The sequence below is a fragment of the Meriones unguiculatus genome, chromosome 15 (assembly GCF_030254825.1).
Source record: "Meriones unguiculatus strain TT.TT164.6M chromosome 15, Bangor_MerUng_6.1, whole genome shotgun sequence".
Lineage (NCBI taxonomy): Eukaryota > Metazoa > Chordata > Mammalia > Rodentia > Muridae > Meriones > Meriones unguiculatus.
Genome location: NC_083362.1, coordinates 45,699,861 through 45,725,797, shown reverse-complemented (window position 1 = coordinate 45,725,797; position 25,937 = coordinate 45,699,861). Strand labels below are relative to the sequence as shown.

At 43.1% G+C, this 25,937-nt stretch overlaps 1 pseudogene; it reads left to right on the top strand.

Moving 5' to 3' along the window:
- The first annotated feature begins 2,229 nt into the window (after window positions 1-2,229).
- LOC110540634 (spermine synthase-like) lies at window positions 2,230-25,937 on the top strand (annotated as a pseudogene).

Genomic DNA, 25,937 nt, shown 5'->3' with positions numbered 1-25,937 from the left:
AGAGAAGATTAAAAAGGGGCCAAAAAAAGAGAATAAAAGTGACTTTATGAAGACAGTCGACTTGACCAGGAGGAAACAGCCATCTTTTGTTGGGGTTCAACAAAGCACCCCCTCCTGCACCTTCCTCCCTTTTGTCTGGTTTATAGCTGTCCTTTCAGATGATGTTTTAAAATTGTTTTTTCACACACACAGTGTGTGTGTGTTCATGCACCTGGGTTTATATATGTACTATACCACTCGCCAGCATGAATGCACAGGGGCCAAAACAGGGCATCAGATCCTCTGGAACTGGAGTTACAGACAGTTGTGATCTTGGGTTCTGGGAACTAAACCTGGGTCCTCTGAATAACTCCTGAGCCACCACTCCAGCTCCAATATTTTAAATCTTAAGGAAAAACCGTTGGATGTTCCCCTTTCTTTTACTGTCAATGTTGTTCACCTGTAAAATTAGCAGGGATTAAGGAAGTGAGGCACAGAGCTGCACATGAGGGAAAAGTCCATCCCCAGTGACCTTCAAGACTGCTAATGTCTATCCGGCTACCTAAGAGCTTGGGCGAGACTGGCAATTTGTGGCTCCAATAGCGTCCATTTTGCCACGAGTACACCTAGGCCTGCAAGAATTGAAGGTCAGTTGTAGCTTCGTAACTAGTTGCAGCTGAGTTAGTAATAGGACCAATTTTCCCTAATTCCTACCCCATTCCCCCAAACTCTCTTTTATTTTCTGCTGAGCAAAGTGTACAGAAAGCTTCCCTGTATCTCATTGAGTTTAATTTTCACAACAATCTTATGAGGCAGGTCCTGATAATTAAGTTGTATGAACTAGAAAAGAAATTTAGAGAGGGGGAAAGAAATTACCCATGGTCCTTTGCAGTGGAAACTCTTGCCAGAGCTGCCTCCCTTTCCTAGTCTGGCTGATTAGAAGATGCTTATGACTGCGGCTGGGCTTTGGGAAATGGTTCTGAAGATGCCAGATTAAACAAAGGCTTTCTGTTCAATAGATAGGATATTTGCTTGAAATGAAAATGTTAGCGATGTTGCTCTCATTGTCTAAATCAAAACAAAGTAATGCAACAAAAGCTCTGCCTGATAGTTTAAATGGATCTTGTGTTTTAAATGGGAACATGTATCACGACTTAGAGAAGTTACTGTTTTCACTTATTGTTTAAAACACTTAAATCCATCATGATGTTGATTTTGACTGTAACATAAGATTCTAAAGTAATTTTTTATGCATGGAAATGACTGTGGGTATTTTTCATATTCCTATTTCTTTGTCCTTGGTGACAGCATAGGCAGGATTCAGATTTTGGAGAGGAGGGTGATGGGATCATTTCTGAAGTACTTTCTATGAACGCTTGTTGAATTCCCCATTCAAATTAGTGTGCAAATACTTCCCTCTCTACGCAAGGGATGGGTCTCACAATGCTGTATAATACCTCAAGTTCAGGGGGTGCTGAATCCTGTTTTACAGCTTTGGATGAGAGCTAGAGACAGACTATCACCAATGCATGCTTGCTAAGACAAAGGATGGTTTTGCAATACAAGTGGTAGCCCACCAGCTCATCTACTCTGCCAGTTACAATTTTAGCATTGCATTTTTCTTAAAAATCAAGCACAGCAATATATATATTTATTAAAAAACATTCCTAAATGATGTAAAAATACACAAAAATGTATCACGAATCTTCATATTGGGATGTGATATTTACAAGCAACTGAAGCAGGGAGAGAAATGTATGCTCAGGATTGGTTTCCCAAATTGATAGACAATAGCAAAGGAGTATTGATTTTCGCTTGTCTGTTTCTTTTTCTTTCTTCACCACATGCTTCAAAGGGGTCAGCTCTGAGCCATTTACTCTTTCACACCAAAAATTGGATCTTTGAAACACAGGGGAAATTCTGCCTTTCTCCCTTTCCTCTGAGATAGAACAATGAAGGGCTAAAACCTTTGTGAGTCATAGGATTCTTTGTTTCTTAGGTGCTTTGTGAAATGAAGAAAGCATCAAAGTTCATAGCACAGAGAGGAATGGGGGGGTGTCACGAGACTGGGGGACGACAAGTCACTGAGAAGCTTAGATTTTTCTTAGAACAAAATGAAGGTATTGGAATTGGAGGGTATTTTTTTCCCTTGTAGTACTTTAACATGGGATTAACGTAAAAATTCCTCAAAGATGGCTGGGCTGTCAGTGCGTCCATCAGATGTACAGAGCCGCTCACACTTGGTGCGGGATGTGGACCTCACACTCTGATGATGATGAAGCATCTAGGTGGGCTTATTAACGCAGATACAGAATCAAGGGCCACATGCTCACCCGAGCTGTGTGACCCTGGGCGACTCCCTGGGGTCTGTTTTCTAAGAATTATAAACAATTCTAAACAATTCCACATCTGCAGGCTGTTCAAAGCATCACGTGGAGAGCTTTAACACCTTTTTTTTTTCAGAGAACCAAGAGGAAAGAAAGTTGCCATAGAGCCTGACACCCATAGGGCAGGGTTGGGTACACAGGAGTGCAGCAATGAGGAGCCTGGCAGCATGAGCGATGGGAAGGAGGGGTCTGCTCCTCCTTCGACATCAGTCTTGTTGCCCAGAGATGCCCTACTTAATGTTCCTAACTCAGGACTGAAAGAATGAGCGATACATCCCAAGGATGCCACCAATTTCCCAAACATCTGTTGGCCAATGAGCTCTCTCTTTCTCTCTAGCCCCATATCATATTTTTAATGATATGAACACACTCTGTCCCTCGGAAATCCACGTGCCAGAAGTTTGGTTCCTCGTGTGGCAGTGGTTAGGTGTTAAAAACCTTTAAGAAATGGAAACCACTGGGCGATAATTGGGTCAGGGAAGGATATTAATCCTCAAGATGAATTAATACTGTCGTACAGGATTGGGTTAGACCATGTGAGGATGAGTCGGGTCCTGAGACAAGCGCTCACGTGTGTTCCTGCCATTGTGGCATCGTCACAAGAGCCTGGCAGATGCAGACAGCATGCTCTCATAGCTTTAGAACCTCTTCTTCCTCCTAAGACACCCTGCCCTGGGTACTTTGTTAGAGCACTACAAAGCATCTACCAGCTACCAGGCTAATCTCTTTTCTCTCTCTGTTCCTTCATCCAGAAAATGTGGACTATTTATATTCAGACCTGGGAGAACTCAAGTATCTTTTACTAATAAAATAGATGTATAAATTCTGATACACTAATACAGAATAGCAATAAAAGAAACCAATTACAAATATGTGCAGCAAATATAATTGATCAGAAACAGTACTGAGGGGAGAATACAACAAATGCACACACACACACACACACACACACAGTTAAAACGGTAGGGAAACTAAATTCCCTCTTTGGAGATGCATGATGTAAGTAGTAAATATACTGTTAAAATCACCTACTAAGAAGGTCAAGATTCCTCTCCTCCATCTCGGGAGGAGAGTCTGTGATCAGGAAAAGACTGTAGCAGCACTGCTTCTGGTTAGACTGTTTAACAGGTGAGTTTCTTTAGAATTATACCATATATGGTACTCATTTTCGCAATCAATGTTGTATTTCTCAGTAAAAAAGAAAAACAAAAGAAATTATAGTCAGATATAACAAAGAGACAGAGAAGAAAGCTTCAGTCCACTCATGATTCCCACGCCGTGAGCCTCCTTTTGCCCCCGGGCCTGGGAACACCTCGTTGCCCTGTCCTTGCCCCTCTGTCGCAGGCAGGTTCTTTCGGGTCCTCTTCCAGACCGTGTGTTCCTGCCCTCTAAGCCCTTTCTGCACTGGCCAGAGCCCTTACTGCTGGACACACATCACAGCTTGTTCCCACTGTTGCCCTCATCGGTGTCTCCACCTAAGCTGGCCCTGTCTGTGGCCGTAACTCACACGTCACCTACCTCCGCGCAGAACCTGGTCCGCAGTGGTGACTGTAAAAGCTGCTCGCTGCAGCAGTCCAAGCCATCCACCATGGGCTCACATGATTCTAAAGGGAGATCAACTCAAGTTTCAGCTGATACGAAAACATGCTGCCTAGACACTGTTGAGCTAAGGTTCAGCCTCGCTGGGGATGTTCTGTATCACCAGACGGCCCATACGAGAGACCTTACCCCTCTCTTCATAACTGAATTTTGAGCTAAGGTGACTTAAAGATCACGTGACCTTTATAGCTAGAAATCCGGGAAGGTAGATATGCCCACAATCCCACTGCCAGATGGACCTGGGATTGCCATCCATCCGTGTCTCTTCCATCTTCTTATACGGTTTATTGGCAGGGATGTCTTAGGGAGTTCAGGGGTTTAGTCCATTATCATCATGCTGGGAGCACAGTGGCACACAGGTGAATATGGGGCTGGCAAGGTAGCTAAGAGTTCTACATCTGGATCCATTTGGCAACAAGAAGAGAGACTTTGGGCCCACCTTCCCCCAACAAGGCCACACCTACTCAAAAAGTCCACTCATCCTAATAGTGTCACTTCCTGTGAGCCAACGGGGGCCATTTTCATTCAAACTACCACAAGGGGAAAATATCTTTAAGAACAAACGAACAAGCAAAGAAACAAACCTGTTGTCATGGTTGGGCTTGCAGTGCTGGAGGTGAGACCCAGACTTCTGTGTATGCTAATCAGGCCTCTGCCACCGAGTTACATCTTCAGCCCTATGAAGCGGAAGTTTCTGGTTTCTTTGAAGACTCAGTTGAGTCTTGATATTTGGCTGGAGGCTGGCTTGTGGGAAGGCACGTGATGTTTTCCTATAAGCTCTCTCGTTCAAGGGGCATAACTTTGACCAGCCGAGAGCATGGCGGGTAGACTCTGAGGAGAGGACATATGTAGAGGCCCACGCAGAGTGAGGCATCACTTTTTTGGATTGGCATCGCTGCGCTGATCTTCGTGCTTTGATGTTTGGCTTCACAGAAAGAAACATTCCAGAGAGCTTCTTTGAGCAATCTAACTGAGTCTTTACGACTTTCACTGACTTGTCATGCTGATTCGTGTTGGCCTTTGGACTGAACTGTTAGTATCCTGATGACTGAGTTTGGTAATTTCCCTAAAGACCCGTCAGCCCTAATCTACTATCTAAGGTCAGGGTAGGGGTAGGGAAGGCCCCTAAATAAAGTAGGTTTGGTGAAAAATCTAAGCCTATAACCCTTCCTTCTGATTTTAGAAACAGTGGCTTGCCGTGTAGTTCAAGGTTGGCCCTGAACTCACAATCCTCTTGTCTCAACTTCCCAAATTCTGGGATTGCAGGTATGTGCTACCATGCCTATAGAAAACAGCCTTTCATCTGAAAGAGTATGGGTGCCTCATTGTGTAGTAAGATATAATAGACACTTTTACAAGTTTGGTGTGCTAAATAAGCTATATGTGAACAGAAGCCATATATTTTGACTCTGAATCCCCAAGTGCGTGGTTCCATTTCTGAACAGCTGGGGTTTGTTCTGAGCGTCTGGGCTGAGAGCAGGGAGCCAGGCTGTGAGAGGCTTTGGAAGTGTTTCCTGAACCATTGGGCCAACAAAGATTCCTGTATATCTCTGGAGACTTGCTTCCAAGTGAAGTCCAGTGTGGTCCAGAGCTTCTCTGCCTATGATGGCCTATGAGCTTGGCCTGTGTGAATATCTTGATCTCATTGTTCACATGTGTGTGCAAACCAGTCATGATGACCGAGGAGGAGAAATGCAGGCACTTCAGCTGAACACAGGGACCAGGGATGTCTGTCCAGTGTATGTCAGAATAATGTCTGTCTGCTTCTGGGACATGTCCATCCTTGTCACACCATTAGGAAGAAGTCATACAGAAAGAAAAAATAATTAGTTGTTAACTGATAAACACAGACACTCCTGAGCTCCTGCCATGTTTTGCTTGAAGCTCTTACAGAGATTTGTATTTTTTCCCAATGATATATTGTCCAGCCTTCTTCTTAACCCCAGGGTAAATGACTGAACCAGACTCTTAGGGGAAAGCATGCCTGGAAAACACCAGGGGCTCTTTAGCAGCAGTAGAGCATGATGTCATGAACACATTTAAACTGTGTGATCATCACGGCGCGGCTTTGGTACCCTGCTGGCACTGTGACATTAGGTGGACTATTCTGCTAATTACTTCAATTGAGTGTTGCCTACTTGACTTTTTGAGTTCCCCGATTTAGACGGCCTGAGAGGGGTTGCTTTCTTCCACTCTCCACCCTCTGTCCTGCAGCATGTAGAGAAGGAAGCCACAACCTAGAAACAACTATAATGAGCTATTCTTTCTGCCCACAGGGTACCAAAAATGGATATGAATAATACTTTAAGGAAACAAACATTACCATAATGCTTCATTCTTTAATTCGGTGTACTTCTGTTCTTGGAGATGGTTAGTGAAAGCTGTTAAGTATAATACAAACGTATCAATAAGACTAGTGAGTAATACTAATGTAATTACCCTCTATAATGATGAATGGATAGCCCAGTTACATTCAGGAAAAAAATTTGAAACAACTGCACCTCCTAGGTCACATTCTGCTAGTGGGTGCAGAGTTCTTACGTTAACTCTGAGTAACTGGGTTCCCATCTCCCTTCTCTGGATTCCTTGCCATAGGCTCCTTACCACCGTGGGTAGTGGCTGCATAGCAGCTCCGTCAACGCCCCCAGTGGTTCTCTTTCCAGAAAAGTGAATGCAGAGTGTAGCAAAAAAGGTCAGGACCTTCCTTTCATTTTAAGACGCCCTTCAGATAATACCCTTCCAAAAGTCCTTCCCCTGCATCAGTCGGACCCCCGCCCCTCTCTGAGATTGCCTTTCATCGTGCATGCTCCTCTGAAAGCCAGTTGGACTTTTGCCTGGAAAAAGACATATGGGTCTGCATGAGGTTATAAAACCTGTCTTGAAATCCACAGCTTCTTATAAAAACACTATTTTTTTTATATAAAGAGCCATTTTAAAGATGATGGTTACTAGGCAACCTGGTTTAAATTATTATGAGAAATGGATGAATTTCTTCCATTAGGTCTGTTTTTACTTAGGTCAAAAGGTTTTTTTGCTTGTGTTGGTTTCCAGTCTGTTTTTCCATCCTTCTTTTTGACACGCACATTCCATGTGCCAGTTAAACAAGGGATGCTACACTGCCTGGGTTCTATGGACACAGAGTGGAGATGGGTTCTTCTGTGTGCATTGCCCTCAAAGGACAAAAGAGGGACCTGGGGGACCTTTGGACACAGTCACAGAAGTCCATTTAAACTGCTGAGTTTTAGAAAGTGAATTTTACAGAGGGGTGGGGAGAAGGAATCTGAGAAGGAGGAAGAGAAGCTGCTGATGCTGGAGAGACGGCTTGGCACGTAAGAGCACTTCCTGCTCTTAGAGAGGCATGAGCTGGGTTCCTAACGGTGATCTCCATGGCAGCTCGTGTCCTTGTACTCCTGCTCCAGGGTATTCAATGCCCTCTTCTGGACTCTTCAGGCACCCGCAGTAACGTGGTGCAGTAACAAACCACACAAGTATACACATAGCTAAAAATAAAAGAAATCTTTCTTTTTTCAAAGAGCTACTTGAGGGTCAGTGAGGGCCCAGGCTTGAGAACCCATGCTGAGTCCCTGAGTCTCACACAGTGGTAGAAGGAAACAGATTCTCACACATTCTCTTCTGATGCCACAACTTAGAGGTGGCTTGCAAGCTGGTGTGTGTGCGTGCACACACACATAACAAATTTAAATGTAAGTTAAAATTAAGAAGAGCCAATTGAATATAAGTGTGAAAATCAAATGTTGAGACGCAGCAAACCTTATGACTGGAGGCCGCTCTTGAAGGACAGGGGAAACGAGGAAGACTTTCTTTCAGTTCTCTTGAATATATAGCAAGGATGGGATTGCTGGGTCAAATGGTGTTTCCGTGTATCACTTTCCAAGGAACCAATTGCTGTCCGTAGCAACTGCATCACTTTATATTCCCACCAGCAGCATACAGGACACTAATTTTTCCATGGGTAATATTTTTACCTTGAGATACACTGTAGTTTTCATTAGAGCCATCTTAGAGAATGATATAGTGCTTGTATTTTTTTTTAATCTGTTTTGGAGATTTGTTTATTTTTATTTTGTATGTATGGGTGTTTTGCCTACATGCATGTCTGTGTACCATGTGCATGGAGTGCCAGAGGAGGCCAGAAGAGGACACTGGAACTCCTAGGCCTGGAGTCACAGATGGTTGTGAGCCACCATGAAGGTGCTCTGGAAGAGCAGCCCACTGGTACTTAGCTGATGAGCCATCTCTCCAGCCCCTCATTGTATTTTTTATCTCTATTTTTCCAAATAACATAGAGTATTTTTTCATATGAATGCACAATATTTAATTTCTGTATAGAAATACCTATTTAAATTCCTCCCTTCAACTGGGCTGTCTTTTATTTTTTGAGTTGTAAGTAGGGTTTGTATATTGGACATACATGACGCTTCTTAATACATACATTTTAAAATACTTGACTCTAAATATCAAAAATTTTTTAAAAGATTTATTTAAATATTATTTATACAGCATTCCCTCCTGCATGTGTGCCTGCGCACCAGAAGAGGGCACCAGATCTCATCATAGATGGTTGTGAGCCACCTTGTGGTTGCTTGGAATTGAACTCAGGACCTTTAGGATGAAGAGTTAGTGTTCTTAACCTCTAAGCCATCTCTCCAGCCCAATATTGAATTTTTTAATCTGAGAAACAAAAGAAACTCATTTGCTTCTCTAGACCTCAGTTAGAGTTTCTGGAATGGAAGACTGGTTTTGCTCACTTCGAAGAAAATATCCGCCAGCAGCCAAGGGTGGAAGCAACGGGGCAGGCCTCTCCTCCGCTGGTGGTGGAGCTAGTCCTCAGTTGCGTCAATACCTGAAAGAGGAAATACACAGCCAACAACTGCGTCTCTCGGCAAGCAGAAAGTGGAACAAGAAGAGACGCTCCAAGACCTTCTGGGAGGGGCTTCTAGGGCTCAAGAGGGCGTCTCCCTGAGCTGTTGTTGAACTGGCCTGCACAGACAGAAAAGATTTAGTCAACCAGCCTGGAAAAAAGGTCGGTGGGTTACTGTAGGAAGTGCAGAGGTACTCACAGTCCAGGTGTTGAGGTGCTGATTTTCTGGAGACTCCTGTTTGAGAGTGTCTCAACCGCATGGCAATTGAGCCCGTGGAAGCTAGCGACGTTAGAAAGAGGAGACAGAGAGAGAGAAGTAAGGCCAGACAAGGTGAGTGCTGATGACGTGTAGAAAGATACAGGTGAGAACCAGGTGAGCTCATGGCGAATGCTGATTCATCAGATTCAGCTTTGGCTCAGGGGTCTTTTGTGCTCGCTTAAAAAACCTTCCCAACTCAGAAATTATGCCCAGATCTCATGTTGTCTTTCCTTTTGGCGCTCGTAGAATTTCTTCCCTTAGGATTCACCTGGTGCCTAGTCTTACTTCGTTAATGCAAGCCTGGCCTCAGGGCATCGTTCATTCCTCCGTATTGATTCTTACATTCTATCTCCCAAGCAAGATTATGGGCTCTTAGAGGTCCAGTGACTTGTGCTCCCCCAAACAGTGGGGTTTATAGTACAAGTGCTCAATAATATTTGATTTTTTTAATGAACATGAGATTCTAATAAATGTTGCAACAGCTTGGTAAGCCACTCCTAGTCACGATTCCTTAAGCTTTTCTGTTCTGTGTCATTAATTTTGTCTACTTATGTCTGTATGAAACAATCCTTGTTTCAGTATTGATGAAGGCAAGTTCTCTATGGCGTAATTCTTTTCAATAAGCCCATTCATTCATTATCATTAATGATTTTCTTTCTCAGATTATGAAGAAACTGGAGAGCTATGACAGTGACTGTCAATGCTTTTTTTTTTTTTTTAAAGAAAGCATCATTTTCAGTCTAAAAGATCATTAACAATACAGGGATAAAAGTAAAACTTGAAACTTGAAATAATATATCATTATTGCTCTGAGAGGTCTAAGATAACAAATTGGAAAATTTATCTAAAATAATTGCAGGAGAAAGATTGCTATTACCTGTTTTGTGAGAGAAACAAAGGAAATTACTATTTTTCTTGAGGTAGATATAATTTGTGTGCATCTGGAAATTAAAGACGTTATATTATAGAGTTGCAGAACGTCTTAACTTCATCAAGTAATTACCTTCTTCCAGTAATATAGTGTGTTTGCATGGTAAAAAAAAATGAATCTATGGAGTTCAAAGCAGACGAAAGATTTAAGACTTTTTTGCCTTGTAAGAAAATGAGCAATCAAATAGAGCAAAATATACATGAAAGCTTTTGTTACAAAGCAAAAGGCTTGGGACAATAGGAATGAGTCAGAAAACCCCCAGAGCACTGTTTACCTCTTCTAGTCATTTTTCTCTTTCCCTTTTTTTGATATAATGTTCTTGTGGAATGTATACAATTTACCCTTGTTCATTGTGATGCTGATTTCTCTCCCCACTATCTGGTTTCAATCCAGATACTGCATTGTGCTGTTCATTCTAAGCATCACCTGTCTCAAGTTTAGGTAAGCATGCCACCATTTGTTCTCTGTGTTGTCAATAAAACAGCCAGCCAATGTTGTGCAATGGAGAGAATAGGGTGGGACATTCTGGTCTGGAGGGGAGGAGAAGAAAGCAAGTAGGAGGAGAAGGAGAGCAGAGATTGGCTGGAGAGGACTTGGAACCATGAGGAGAGATGAGCCCGACCTAAGATACAACTAAAAGCAAGTATAATGTGGGAAATCTGAATGGTAGGAAACTATGCGGGCTTGGAGGTTTAGGATGGAGTAACTATTGCCCAGCATTGTGCTCTAGGTTAACTAAGTAAATCCTAGTCTCTGTGTGGTAATTTGGGTATACAGCTGGTTTAGGAATAACCACTGTTTAACTAAAAGATAAATAATAAATATTAATATTCTACAATACCCTTTGAAATAAGGTCTCACTACATCACCCTGTCTGGTCTGAAACTCCCTGGACCAGCTCTCAACTTCACAAAGATCTGCCTATTTCTGCTTCCCAAGTGCTGAGACTAAAGGCCCATGCCACCATGTACAATTGATCTTTTCTTTTCCTTCCTTCGCTTCTTTTTATTTTCTTTTAAATACAAGTTTTCCTATGTAGTACAGGTTGACCTCAAACTGTACTAGATTCTCCTGTCTCAGCCTCCCAAATGCTGGGGTTACAGACGATTCCACCACACCTGGCCTTTCATTTGCCACTTATTTCGCCATTTGGTTATCATTGCTACACTCCTCTAGGGAAACCATAGATGTGTCACAGACAGGGCGGAGAGGGGAGATAAGAGTTGTGCAGAAGTTCCTATCTCACCAGCCTCTTATTTTCAGTCCATTTATGTATAAGGAGACAATGCGTGCTCTGCTTCCTCGGACCTGGGCAGATGCTAGGCAGCCTTCCCACGACATCTGAACCGTACAGGCTGGACATTGGTTTCCCAGAAGGTGTTATTGAAGGATAGGTATCTCAAGGGTCAGTGGTTTTAACTAGAAAAGGTAGTGGCTAACGAGTCAAAAGGCCCAAACTCTACTGACAGCTCTCTTACCAAATAACTACTCGGAGTGGAAGATCCAGCAAGCTTCCCCGAGGCTGTTTCCTCCTCTGCGGTGAGGAGAGGGGTTGCTGGCAACTCAGTTCCACCTCCAGTGCCAGTCTTCCTATTTGGAGTAGCTGTGTAGAGGAGGGTTCTGCAGCTGTTCATCGGCTCAGTGGGCAAGAGCCTGGTTGGCAGCCATTGGCCATTACACCTAGAGCACAGACACTGGCTGCGTGTCTGCCATATGCTTGCTGCCCTGAAACCCCATGGCTTGGGGATGTATCTGGAAATTGGTCTGTTTGTATGTGTGCAAAGGCTCCTACAGAACTCTGTCTTATGACCTTGGAACCTCCCATCATCCCGTCTTCTCCTCAGATGAGTCTGCAGTGTGGACCGCTGGTGTTTGCTGGAAGCCTGCAGTGGCCCTACCCCACAGGAACACTCCTCCAGGGTGTTTTTAATGTCTTCCTCTGCCTGCCTCCCTTCAATAACTTAATTCAACAACTTTCCTTTGCGCTGGGCAGTCAGCTGAGAGTGTATGCTTGCCCTGCAGCTGTTCGCAGATCTATCCAAAAGAGCTGTAACCTGTTTCTAACATTGTGAGGCCAGAGGGGCTCAGGGTGGTTTATCACTAATCAGCCCAGCCAGGCTCTTCTGATAATAAGAAACAGAGGTTCTCTCAAGGTCACTCTCACAAGGGGCCTGGGATTAGAAACCCGCAATAAGAATTCTTGCAAAGTTGCAAGTTAAAACAGAAGGAGAGCCTGGGTGTTCACATCCAGAATTTGAAGGATAATGAAGTTCTTTGGGTCTTTCCTCACAGTGCCCTGGACCTGTCCAGCCTCAGGTCTGGCATAAATGCTATGCAGCAGAAAAGAGTCATGCTGACTTCTGTCCGGGAATGGAGGCTAGTCAGTGCTGACAACAGACCCTCCTGTCCTGCAGGATTGGTGTGGCACCATGCTGAGAATGGCCAGCAGTCTCAGGAATACCCCCCCCCGCCTTGCCCTTAGACACTGTGAGAAAAATCAGTGGCTGTGTGAGTTTCATGCTTGTGTCTACTGATCTCTTTTCATTATTCACAGAGCTTCTTACTGTCTCATCTGGTGTGCTTGAGTTGTCCTCATTGGTCAACTGAAAAAAAAAAAAGGAAACAGATTTAGGAGGGGGACTGAGAGGTGGAGAAATGAAACCTGGAGGGAAGAGGCAGTTTCATAGACATTTTAAAGCAAAACTACTCAGTGTTTCCTATCGATCACGAATAGATAAAGCATGCTGGTAAAGAAGGTGAAGTGTCTTGGTTATGAGGCAAGAGTGGCTATGATGACAATGTTGACACAGACTTAATCTGCTGGTCATTACGCCAAATCTACACAGAGGTTATATATGCAACCTTTTGTTTGTCCAGTTGTGAGGACATCTAAATGTATTCTCCTATTAAGACAGCCCTGGGATGGAGCCCAGGATTCTTCCAAGGTCTGTTTTGATACAGTGATAGACAGGAGCTAAAAGATCACACTCACAGCTCTCAGTGTGAGGTGCAGAGTTCAATGAGAGGCTCTGAAGTCAGATTACATTTACTAATGAGCTGGCCTTATGTCCCGTTTTGTAATTCTTCCCCAGAGGTAAGATAGAATAATACCAACCTTGCAGATTTGTCATGAGGATTGAATTAGGCCGTACTGTGTAGCTGGAAAAGCTGAGCTGTCTCTTGCTTCCATCGCCCTATCACACTACACATGTCAAAGCAAAGAAAGCTGGGTCAGGTGTTCAAAGATGACCGAGGCTTTGGTGGGTCACTCTGGGGCCTAAGGTGCTTTGTGCTTGCTATCTGTAACTCCAGAAAGCCCAAAGTTTGAAACTAAATTCAGTGTGTCATTATTTTTTTTTTTCTCATCATGAATAAAACAGATGGCACAGGGCTGACACCTGATAAGTCTCTTGTTCAGTGGCAGGAGAATTATTTAGTTCAATCTGCCCCTTTTGCATATTCAGAAACTAAGCCACAGAGAGTGAAGCAATCAGGCCAAGAGCCCCACTAGTGTGGCAGAATGGGAACTAGAGCTCACTGTGAATCAGTAGTCAAGATGTCTCCCTACTGAGCCCACTCCTTTGTCACAAAATGGCAGTGAGATCAACCCGGCCACTGTTCATGGGTAGATAAGCGTGGGAAAGGTCTCTAGATGGGGCTCCCAGGAGCTTCCCCGGGCTCAGCTCACAGAGTCTTCTAGAGAAAACAACTTACTGAGGACATGGGGCTGAGGCCGTCAAGGGCAGGTGAGGGCTTTGGCAACACTGACTGACCGAAGACACCGGAGTAGAAGTCATTACAGGAAGAGGCTAGAGAAGATGGCCTCACAGAGACTGACAAGTGGCGTGGAAGCAGGGATTGGAAAGGGCCTGCCAAGGCTGCTACCGTCATTTGTGCATTCCCAGGAGTTATCTTAACATTTAGGGAGCCACAACAGTTCACTGTGGAAAATAATATCACATCTGACTGAGTTAATCTATCATGGTGGGTCATTCTGGTTACAGACATGGACATGATGACACGTTTAATGAGCGTTACTCGACAGCTTGCTAAGTGTTGAACACGTATTCATGTTATCCCCGAGAGTTGATTAGAAGGCATGGTGCGTGTCCCTGAGTGACTGAGGGGGGCAGCCAAAGCCAAGGGACCTGGCTAAACTCAGCTCGGCCCCTCTCGTTCCTCCACGCTGGCTCACAGATAATCGAGAGCCTGCTGATTTGACCCTCTTCCTCAAAATAGTAGATTCACAGGTTCAATTACTGCTGTGAAAAGCTGAGTTATACTTGTGCTCTTCAATATACTATCATAGACTCCCAAGTCCCACAGGGATGGGTCTCGTTGAGAGATGGGGTGTAACACAAACATTTCAGAACCTCCCTTGAAGAACGCCCTCAGCTATTAAAGTAGGATGCAGACAGGGAAACACCAGGCATTTGTGCTTTTCCAGTTTTCTCTCAGTGACCGGCTTTCACCAGGGAGAGCCATCTGCTTTGACTCTTCATGTCCTGCCTCCCCACAAAAGCGAACATTTACTATGTCCAGATTTGTGGCGATGGTAAGTATCAAAAGACTTTCTAAGATGTGCATTCTTTCAGCGCCATTATTTTACTTCCGTGGTTTTTCTTTTTTAGAAGTTGAAAAAGTGATGGTTATTGGACCTCAGCTGCAATATAAATGCTCAAAAAATGTAAGCATCAAACAACAATAAACTAGTCTTAATAAGTGAAAATGGTAGATTATTCATCTGTGCTGCTGCACATCTATGTAGTAACTTATTAGACCTTAGTTTTTAAGCAATTTTTAGTTCACAGAAATACTGAGCAGAAGGTCCAGAGGTCCTGCGTATGTCCTATACCCACTGCTACAACTTCCCTCACTATCAACACCCCACAAAGTGGTGGCCCACTTGTATGATCGGTGAACTTAGTTGACATATCCTTGTCACCACAAGTCCATGGTTCCATTTGGATTCACTCTGGGTGCCATAGTCCCCACAAGTTTCACAATGTATAGTCACATGTACTGTAAAGCAAACCTTATGAAAATTTGAAAACTTTCTTTAAAATGTTAATAGAAGGAGGAAGGTATGAGCAAAGTACAATGACATACATATAGAAAAATACTTGAAAGGACCTTTTATTTTGCATATCAATTAAAACATTAATTAAAAAGAAATAAATACTCAACCAAGGACCATCTATGGATATAACCTAGAACTTCTGCTCGGATGTGGCCCGTGGTAGCTCAGTAACCAAGTAGTTTCCCAAAGTAAGGGGAACAAGGACTATTTCTGACAGGAACTCAATGGCTGGCTCTTTGACCTCTCCCCCCCCCCCAGAGGAGGAGCAGTCCTGTTAGGCCACAGAGGAGGACTTTGCAGTCAGTCCTGAAGATACCTGATAAAACAGGGTCAAATGAAAGGGGAGGAGGTTCTCCCCTATCAGTGGACTTGGAAAGGGGCAGGGAGAAGCTGAGGGAGGGAGTGTGGGGTTGGGGAGGGAATGAGGGAGCAGGATACAGCTGGGACACAGAGTTAACAAAATGTAACTAATAAGAAAAATAAAATAAAAAAAAGAAATAAATAGAAGTCTCTCACAGAACTTTGTAAAAGAAAATTCTTATTATTTATAGTTAGATAACAGAATTGCTGAAGAATATGTTCCGGAAAATTCTTCGCTGTAAAAAATACGGTTTGTTCTCAACCTTTGAAAATTCTAATCTGGTACGACTCACAGTTAGCTATTAGTTATTTCTAATAACTTTGCATTGCTTTCCCACCTGAGAGGCAACATTTGCATACAAGGTCACATGAGAGACCCCTCAGGAGGGCATTATCTGAGGTCTGATATTACCGTTTGAACTACCATGGCCCTTTTCATCTCTTTAGTGTTGGTTGTGCCATTGTGAAAATAGTTTTTCACTTTTGCAGTTAGTGTTTTCTTAAAGAAGAAATGCAGACATACAAGTGTTGATACTGCTAATGAAAGCAGCTAGCCCTACTCTGTCTTGTGTAATTGAGATAAAGGTGAGTATTTTTAATCAAATATTTAACCTCATTTGGAAATTCACTGGGCAAATTATTTGACTCTGAATTCATAAGTAAATGAAAAGACTAAAATTAAGAAACAGGCACAAACAGTGTGATTAGACAAATAAAGTAATTAATAGCACAAATTGGGGAGGTTGGGGTCAAACTATCTTTGCTGACAATATGATTATCTCTCTATTAAACTCAAAAGAATCAAGCAAAACAATATTATTATAAACAGTAAGAGAAGCTATTAAGGTTCTAAGTTATAAAAAACCAACAAATAAATTCATAACATATATACAAAGAATAACCATATCAAAGGTACAATGAAGCCAAGATGTAATTTTATAGGGGCAAAACTGAAATAAAAGAAAAGAAAAGAAAAGAACTATGAGCATAGATATGAAGAAATATCTAAATTATATGAAAATTATAACATTCAGACAAAAATATAGCTATTGCTCCTCCCTGCTTCACTGACAGCTATCACTTCCTTTACAGTGCTGGTGCCATCCTTGAGTTATGATGGCAAAGACTGGAGTGACAGACAGTCTGAATTTAACCCCAGCAAAGTAGGTATTGAGGCCACCAGTGCCCCTTCATGAACCTCAAACCACAAGCTCTATTAACCACATCAAGTTACATAGCACAGCCGAGGCTGAACATGGGAGCCTTGCCATCAACAACAAGGCTATCTCTGTCTTCAAGGCAACAAATTCCATGTTGGTGCAGAGCATCATGGGAGTTCACTAGCATCTTCACTACCATAGAGAAAGGCAGGGCCCACTTGAGTGGAGAACCAAACGGACCATGTCTGCTACTTCTGCTGATGTCCTCATGTTTGTGATGCACATGGACGGCAGAAGCACAACTCAGAAGATCACCAGCTGCTCAACGTTCCTGGCCAACGTTGCCTAGGAAAGTTTCAGTATTGCAGAGTCAACCATGAACACAGTTCATGTCATCTATCCTGGTGGAGGGCCACTCCCGGTGGGCATGGAGATGCACAGAGTGCGATCCATGTGTCTTCATGGCCATTGGAAGGGTCATCCCAGAGCCAGAAGAGAAGACTGCACATGCTTACCCCCAATATAGCCATTGCCTGAAGAACACCGTCAAACATGATGACTTCAGATGGTAAAGCAGGCATCAGTGATTCCTTGTGGGGAGTGGTTCCCAACCTTCCCAGTGCTGCCCCAACCCTAAAATTATTTCTGTTGCTACTTGATAACTATAATTTTGCCACTGTTATGAATCATACTGTAAATATCCAACATGTAGGATAACTGATATGTGACCCCTGAGAAAGGGTCATTCGGCCCCCAAAAGGATCTTGACCCATAGGTTGAGACCCATAGTTGAGAACTGCAATAGGGATTCCTGGCCTATGCAAGCCTCCTGACTCTGACAGTGAGATCTATCATTCTACCTTTGCCCTTGGATCTGGCATTGCCCTTAAGGACCACTTTGCCGCTCTCCTTGCTCTTTGCTGTGGAGTTCATTGACCAGTTTCCTCAAGCTCCAGCAGCCATGACATCTCTGGCGTGATGGGCTGTAACCTGACTGTGAGTTGAACAGATGCTTCTTCCCCTCAGTTGCTTTTCTGGGATGTTTTATCACAGCAGCCAGAGAAGAAAGAAAGGCTACAGTAAGGGTATCACCAGCTGTCAGCACAGAAAAGACAGGACTCTGTGAAAAATGGTGTAATAAGGTAATAACTTTTAAAACCATAGGTAGAAGTTTCAATAAATTGGGGATAGAGAAAATGAAACTGAAAAATGTAAAAATATATGAAAATTATATTATACAGATATACAAAGTAAAAATAGCTTTCAAGAAAAAAAAATTGAAAAACAAGTGAAAACCTATGGCAAATCAAAGTAAAGGAAATGATATATTGGGGGAATATTAATAATTTGTATCATAAAAGTGATTGGTATCTGCCAAAAGATCTGTATAAAATATAAATAACCTACATTTGTAAAATTTTAAATAGATAATTCACAAAAATATGTCCCTTAAACATACAAAAAAGCCCTTAATTTCCCTCAAAACATAAAAAAAAATAGAAATAGAAATGAAAAGTACTTTGAGATACCATTTTTCACTTGCCATGTCAGTAATAACCCGGGAGTTTAATAAGGTAGTCTTTGGCATAAGTAAAACAAAGAACTAATATCCACACATGCATACATACCCATAATTTCTCATAGGAAAAATAGCATGCTGGAATAATTAACCTCAAAGTGATGAAAGTGATGACTCACACAATGAGGAAGAAAAAGGCGGTTGGTGGGCAGGGCTGGAAACAAGGCTTTGATGGGGCAACTTTGAAGTTACAGTTTTGATATTAGAACCATACAGGCACTTTGCTAAATGAAATAAAAAATAACGCAAGGAATTTTGAATCAAAAATGTACCCAACTGTAATTCTGGTTGGTGATACAATTAAATAGGAGTATTTAAAAATATTTAAAGGGGAATGTTTGGATGGGATACGGACAAATAACACATTTCCATAGAGGGATATAAGTAGGGGCAAAATAACAACCAAGTATAATTCTATTCTTAATATTAACCTGCAAGGAAATAACTTTAAATTTAAAGTAGACAACTTAATAATATTACTGTGGTTGTCCTGAAGCAGACATACAGACTCAGAGTTTGGCCCATTTTAAATAATAAAAAAAAATCTACTTGAAAAAATGCTTCAGACAATTTTCATCAGTTACTTAATAAAAAGATGATTTTGATCACATGTGAAATCTCCCCAGAGAAGAAAATTTGAGATGCGCTTGCTCCCTTGTCGAGATGGTAGAACAGTGGCTTCTCAAGGGTACTTGCGCTGGCAAACACGGCAGTGTCATTTGAGAACCTGAGATAGCAGGTGATGCTATGTACGGTGGGTCCCTGGTTGTGACATGTGTCCTCATCAATGAAAAAGGAAGACGGGAGAGTACTGTAATTGTTGGCGGGGACAGGATCTTGAGCAAGGCATGAACACAACCTCTAAAGGATAGAAATGTCCAAGCAAACACATATCCCTGGAGTTGAGCGTGTCCCTCATGACGTTTTAGTCATAGCCAGTAAAACTTACTTTGGACTTCTGGCCTCCAGAACTTCGAAATAATGAGTTTGTGTCACCTTATGTCACTAAGTTTGCAGTAAATTGCCACAGCAGAAAGAGAAGGTAACCTACCCTCGCATGGGCTCAGCAGTTAGAAGCAAGTGGTGCTCTGGAGAAGGACCTGGGTTCTGTTCCCAGCCCCCACACGGTGATACACAAGCATTTGTCACTCCAGTTCTAGGGAATCCAATGCCCTCTTTTGGCCTGCATGGGCACCAGGCACACATGTGGTACACATACATACATGCAGGCAAAACACCCATTCCACTCCAAGGCCTGGGGATCTTTGTGCAACAGAGGGCAGAGAGCCTTAAGAGCCAAGGCTGGTGGCCAACCTCAAGAAAGCAGTGCTTTCCAGACACAGCATAGCAGTTGTGATAGCACACATAATAGTTGTGCAAGCTCCTGCCAGGCAAAATCCTACCAAAGAAGGACACGATCTCATCGCCAGCTGAGGAGCTGTTTGAATTTGATAGAGCTGCAGGAAGAGGAAAAATCAGTTGTTTTTTTGTTTTGTTTTGTTTTTTTTTTAATATAGAATAACGTGACCTCTGGTTGGCTGACCACGCAACAGGACAGGCGCCAATCCCAAGAGCAGCTGAACAATGTAAACTGAACTCGATGGAAAAAAGACAAAACAAAACAACACGAGAACAACCTTAAAGTTCTGTGGAGAAGGATGCAGGACTGGGAGGGTGTTCAAGGGATGGGATTGAGGGGGTGAACGCGTTCAAAATACATTGTATGGAGTTCTCGGTGCTAATAAAAATGCTTTTAATCTTTAAAGGATTGATATAACCTTGACTGCAAAACCAAAACCAGTTTGAAATAAAATAATCTCACTCTTGAAAATAAGTGCAAGAATTGTCCTGAACAAAAGCCTGGACAGGACAATTCTAGCAAGTATCTAGAAAATGAAGTCATGGGGTACCCACCCACCCTCAGGCCAGGGTTGGTCTCTGCCTTCCACCTACCCCTACTCCTGGCACAGCCCAATGCTGGCATTGCTGCTCGGATGCAGCCTGAGGGTCTCCAGTCTCCCTCCATCCCCTCAGACCAGCCACAGGGCTTCACTTGACTATGGCAGTAGTGTGGCACAGCACACTGGACTATGTTCTTGGAGGAAACTAATGTTAAGTCTCTTGGCTTAAGAGGCAGGGGTCGGCAGCACCAGCACATACCTGACAGGACCACAAACCTCTACGAATCAAAATTCCAGCTTTGTATACGGGAGAAAGTATTTGATTGGTGCTGTTGGACCTACAGGGCAAACAGGAAGCCAGAAGCCCTTTGAATGAACCGAGTCAGAACGGTACAGTGCTGGGCAGGTGCAGAGCATACCACAATAGTTTAAGGCTCACATAGTTTGTGGCTCACTGATGATGAGGGCCTGCATGAGTGAGACATGGATGAAGTGCTCTACAATGAAGATTCCCCCTAGCGACATTCAAATTTACCTCAGTGTGGCTTGGAAATACTAGAATAAGAGAAAGCTGAGTCCCCTCTGCCGGAGCCAGCCAGCAGAGTCAAACGGTTCTTGAGTCGGGAGTGAGGATTAATATTAATAAAATAAACACACAGCACACAGGAAACTTTTTAAAGGTCCAGACTCGACAGCCACAGCAAAAGGCAGGCTGCTGCAGCAAGCAGTGCCAGCAGCAAGTCTCCAGTCTCTGCCTCCAACCCTCTTCTCTAGCTCCTCCCCTCTTTCCTGTCCTCTGGCTCCTCCCATTGCACAACATTGTATCTAGTTGCTTTATTTGTGTCCTGTTTACACAAGAGTTGAGTCAGGATGCTTGGAGCATCATCTTCAGCCTTCTTCGGCAGTAACTGTCGGCCTGTCTTTTTATTGTAGTTTCTAAGCCAGAGTAGAAACATCTCAGAACAATGGTTAATTTGCACAAGGAGCCTGAGGAAGAGGTGTGATCCTCACAAGCTATCCTACCTGCTGTCACAAACAAAAGGAGATGGACTTGCAAATTCTACCCTGCCTTTAGTAAAGGCTTCCTAAAAGCCATCTCTCCACTGAGATTTAAATATCAAGGCAGGCTGCTGGAGTCATGGCTCCCGACACCCCTCTTGAGGTTTTCTATCTATCTATCTATCTATCTATCTATCTATCTATCTATCTATCTATCTACCTATCTGTCTGTCTATCTATCATTTTTCGAGACAGGATATCTCTATGTAGCCCTGGTTGACCTGCAACTCAGTCTGTAGACCAGGCTGGTCTTGAACTCACAGAGATCTGCCTGCCTCTGCCTCCCAAGTGCTAGGATTAAAGGTGTGTGCCACCACTGCCCAGCTGGTTCTTAGTTTTATTAATAAAATAATTTAAGAATGGACTCTAATGAAAGCTCAAGGACAATTTTATCAGAAGTTAAAGGAAAACCCCTCAGTGCTGGGGACTGGTCTGGTGCTCTGTGTATATAAATGCTGGACTCTGGTGCCCAAGAGCTGGTTGCAGTCTGGATGAGTGCTTCATTGTGTACGTTGATCAGTGCTGTGTAAACTTTGCTCCCCAATTATCTCTGACTGTTTAAGAAAAAAGTTGGGCAGCCTGAAGTTTGCAAGAAGAGAGGTAGGTGGAGCTTCTGTTCTTGGACTTGGGCTGTCAGGTAGGAACCACTAAGTGGGGAGAGAGGAAGGGGTGGGGGAGAAAGAAGGGGTAGAGAAAGGATTAAGAATTGACCTGATGGGACAGAAACAGCCCAGGCAGACCAATATGACAAGTAAGTTGGGGCACATGGCTGAGAAACATCAAGACCAGCATAGAGGGTTAGTGTAAGTGGACATCTGCACCATTATTAAGCCTAAACCTTCTTAATATATCACATAAGTCTCTGTCTTATTTATTCGGGAGCTAGAGCATGTGAATAGAAAAGGCTCCCAAAAATGTAAATGAAATCCTTATCATCACTTGCTGCCCAGCATGGAGCCTCTCACAGGCCTCAATACCCAATTCAAGTCAGCCATTTCAGGGGAGCGGCGGAGATACGCGTCTGCAAAAGCATTAAACAGCACTGCTCTGGAGAGAGACATTAAAACCCAGGTATCAAAGTCAGAGCAACTTCCATAGCTAAAACAAAAAAACCCAGAAGGGATCAAGAAACGAGTATTTTGGCAAACTCCTGTAAATGACCAGAGGCCATAAATAAAGGGTATTCATAAATCATACCGTAAAGCGAAGGAACGGTCCACACTGGAGCAGATATGACTGTAATCTCACAAAAATCTCGGTTTCCAGATTGGCCATTTCAGGAGGTAGAGATCCAGGTCAAGGAGTTGGAACTGTATCACAGGTAAAACAAAGTATAAAATGGCTTAAATGTACATGGCCAGAAGGTCAAATAGCAAGATTAAGGCCATATGTGGCTGATACAACTATAAATTTATGAGGAAGAGATCTGTTAAAACAATGGAAAATGCAGATTCACATCCCTCCAGCTTTAGGGACAAGCCATAAAGTAGGTGATGTTCTTGATAGAGAGGTTAAAAAAAAACTGTTATCAAAGACAGTTATGGACTGTCTATAAGCAGGACACAGCAGAGGTTGACTCTTCAACTTCATATGGGGGAGCCGCTGCCAGAAAACAACACCCACTCCACCCCACCTCTTCAGGAGCCAGAGAGAGTCTTTTGTCAGGACATTTACTTAGGATTTGAGCTTCTGGGAGCCAAGTACAAACCTGAGTTCTTAAACGTCTCAGTCAGAGGTCAGCTCTCCTCCATGAAGCCCGAAAAGAGACTCTGAAGAGCAAAACTTGCAGACTAAATTTCGGTGCAAGCCAGGCAGCTGGGGCAGGGCTCCAGTCCAGGCAGGCAAGCTGTACACCTCAGCAGCATCCCAGAGAAGGAGAATGGGAAGAGAAGAGAAGAAGTCATGGGACTTGACTTGAGCTAATGGAATAGAGGTCCACCACAGGGCAGCCACATGGTGAAGAGGGGAGCTACAGAGAAAGAATGAGGACAAGAAGTACAAAGAGCTTACCTGAGCTCCAGCAGCATCTGCAAGTAAGACAAAAAAGGGAAGAAGGGTAAGTTGGATCTTCCGAACCCTGGCCTCAGGAGGTAAAGAGATCCATTCCAGCGCCCCTGTAGCTGGTAGGGACTCCGTTGGATGGGGATGCTGGAGCAGGAAAGTCCAATGTTTCATGACAGGAATTCTGCCTGTCTCTTTAGCATGACTAGGACCACCTTCCTGGGGTGGTCACTTGACCAGGTGATAGCCCTGACTCAACTCGAAGGCTAGAGACTTTTGGCCATAAGGAGTTTAGTTTTCTATGTCTTTTTTTTTAATATTTTGAAAAATGTATACATGAATACTGTATTTACATTATTTCTCCCCCATCTCTTCTCTCCAACTCTTTCTATTCTTTCTTCAAAGCCCTTCTCAAATTCATGGCCTTTTATTTTCAAATTATTGCTATATACATATATAGGTGTGTAATTATTGTTTATATATTTATAAATATTTATTATATATACATAAATATCTATAACATGACTTCCTGAGTTCAGCGTTGCTCATGTATATGTGATTAGGGCTGATCATTTATGATTGGATAACCCATCAGGGTGCTTGTTCCTGGAGAATAACAATTATCCCTGTCTTAGTAGCTATTAATTGCCTGTAGCTTTTCACCTAGGAATGGAGTCTTGGGAGATTTCCCCCATCTACATTTGCATGCTATTTTTTTTAGTCTGGATTTATTGTTTTTTAAATTTTTCTGCGTATGGTTGTTTTGCCTCCATTTATGTCTGTGTGTCATATGTGAACAGTACATGTTGAGGTCAGAAGAGGGCATCGCATACCCTGGAACTGGAGGTACAGACAGCTGTGAGCTGCCATGTGGGTGGTGGGAATCAAACCTGGGTCCTCTAGAAGCTCAGCTACTGCTCTTAATGACTGAGCCATTTCTCCAGCCTCCTTTCACAGTCTGGTTAGAAGGCCATAGTGTTCAGATTTCATCAGCAGCTATATAGAGAAGATACCATCTCACAACAGACATCCTGACCCTTTGGCTTTTACAGTTGTCAGTCCCCTCTTCCATACTGTCCCCGAGCCTTAGATGTTGTTGTGTGGTAGATGTATCAAAGGGCTTGGACACCTCATGGCACCTGATAGGTCATCTTCATTTTGGCCAGTTGTATGATCTCTGTAGCAGACTCCATGTGGTTCATAAATAAGCTTTTTTTTTTGATGCAGATGAAAACTCATGTGTGGGTAAAATAAGTATTTAGAATAGTAGGTAGAAATTATACTGGTTTAGGGAAGTGGCACTAGGAGGTTCTCATTACTGTGGCCTCACTCGTAATGGGCTAGTTTTACAATGAGTAGTGAGCTAGTTTAAGTGGGTAGTGGGTTAGGTTTATACTGTCAGGCATGAATTCCTTCATATTGAGTGGGCTTAAGTCTAATTAGATGGATGTGGTTGCCTCCAGGGTATAGGTGTCACTATTATACCTTTGGAGATACCTTGCTGTGCTGGTCATTGATGTGGGTTTTAGGCATTGCTTGGGTACTACTGCTTTTTTTTCTTTCTTGACATCTTACATAGCACCTTTGGATACAATGGGAGCTAGTCCTCAAGAAGGAGACTTCCAGGTCAGTTCCATTTCAATCCTTCCAAGTCATCTGTCCAAAGTACAGGATGTCTTCAGTAACAGAGACAGTTCTAAGAGGCAACCAAGAACAATGGCACTAGCTTAACTTGGTGTAGGAGTCCCGTGGACTCCCCTGACCAACAACTTGAAAGGAGGTGTCTCATGCACGGTGCTGGGTTTTGTTGTTGCTGTTAAATAGTCTGTCACATTGGTGGGGAGCATTGTTGTTTCACATGGTAGAACCTCATTTAAACGATCTATGTACGTGTACACACATGCACAGAATTGTAAGTAAACAAAAACATTATGATCCCATATGTCTTTTTCAAGCATCCCTAACATCATTTATCCATCTTCCCTACCTCTATGTTGCCTTCCTCCTCTCTCCCTGGGTGGATTTCCCCACCCATTTTTCCCATCCCTCCCCCCACAGCTTCTTGTTCTCATATTCCTCTTTCTAGAGCTCAACAGGAGTTTTCTCTTAATGGGCCTTTCCTGCTGTTCCAGCATTATTTCCATTCTTAGAGAAGGGGAGGTTAAGTCTGCAGAGAGTGACTCTGAGCATATCCAAGTCATCATGGGCAGTGACATAGAAAACTACTCTGCCAAAGATGTACTGATTTGGGGAGGTGGTGATGGTGCCCATTATGTAAACTAGTCAAACTGAAACCAAAGCTGGTCACCATGGTAGAGATTAAGCTCATGGTGACTGATGGATGTAAGAAATATATAGAAAGAGCGTTCAGTGATGCCTTAGGAAAACATGAAGGAGACTTCAATTACGTTCTCACAGAAGACTGTTCCAGGGCTGAAGACAGAGTGTGATTGTGTGATTAATGACGGGACAGCTATCCCAACCTCTGCATCTCCAAAAGATTCCACATGGGAATTTCTCAGACTGATCCTTTTTAATGAAAGTCCTGAAGGAGGACGGGAGATATCTCACACAGGGCAGCCATGTTCATTTGAGGCAAGACCCACATTGCTCTGTGAAGAACAGCAGGGGCACCTGCATTGTCCTGTGGGACCCTCAAAGGAGATTATCTGTGTTCTTTCATACATGGACTTGTGGGTTTATTCTGATTTTTTTTTTTTTTGGAGAAAGCTAAGCCTTGAAGATGAGCGCCCCTTATGA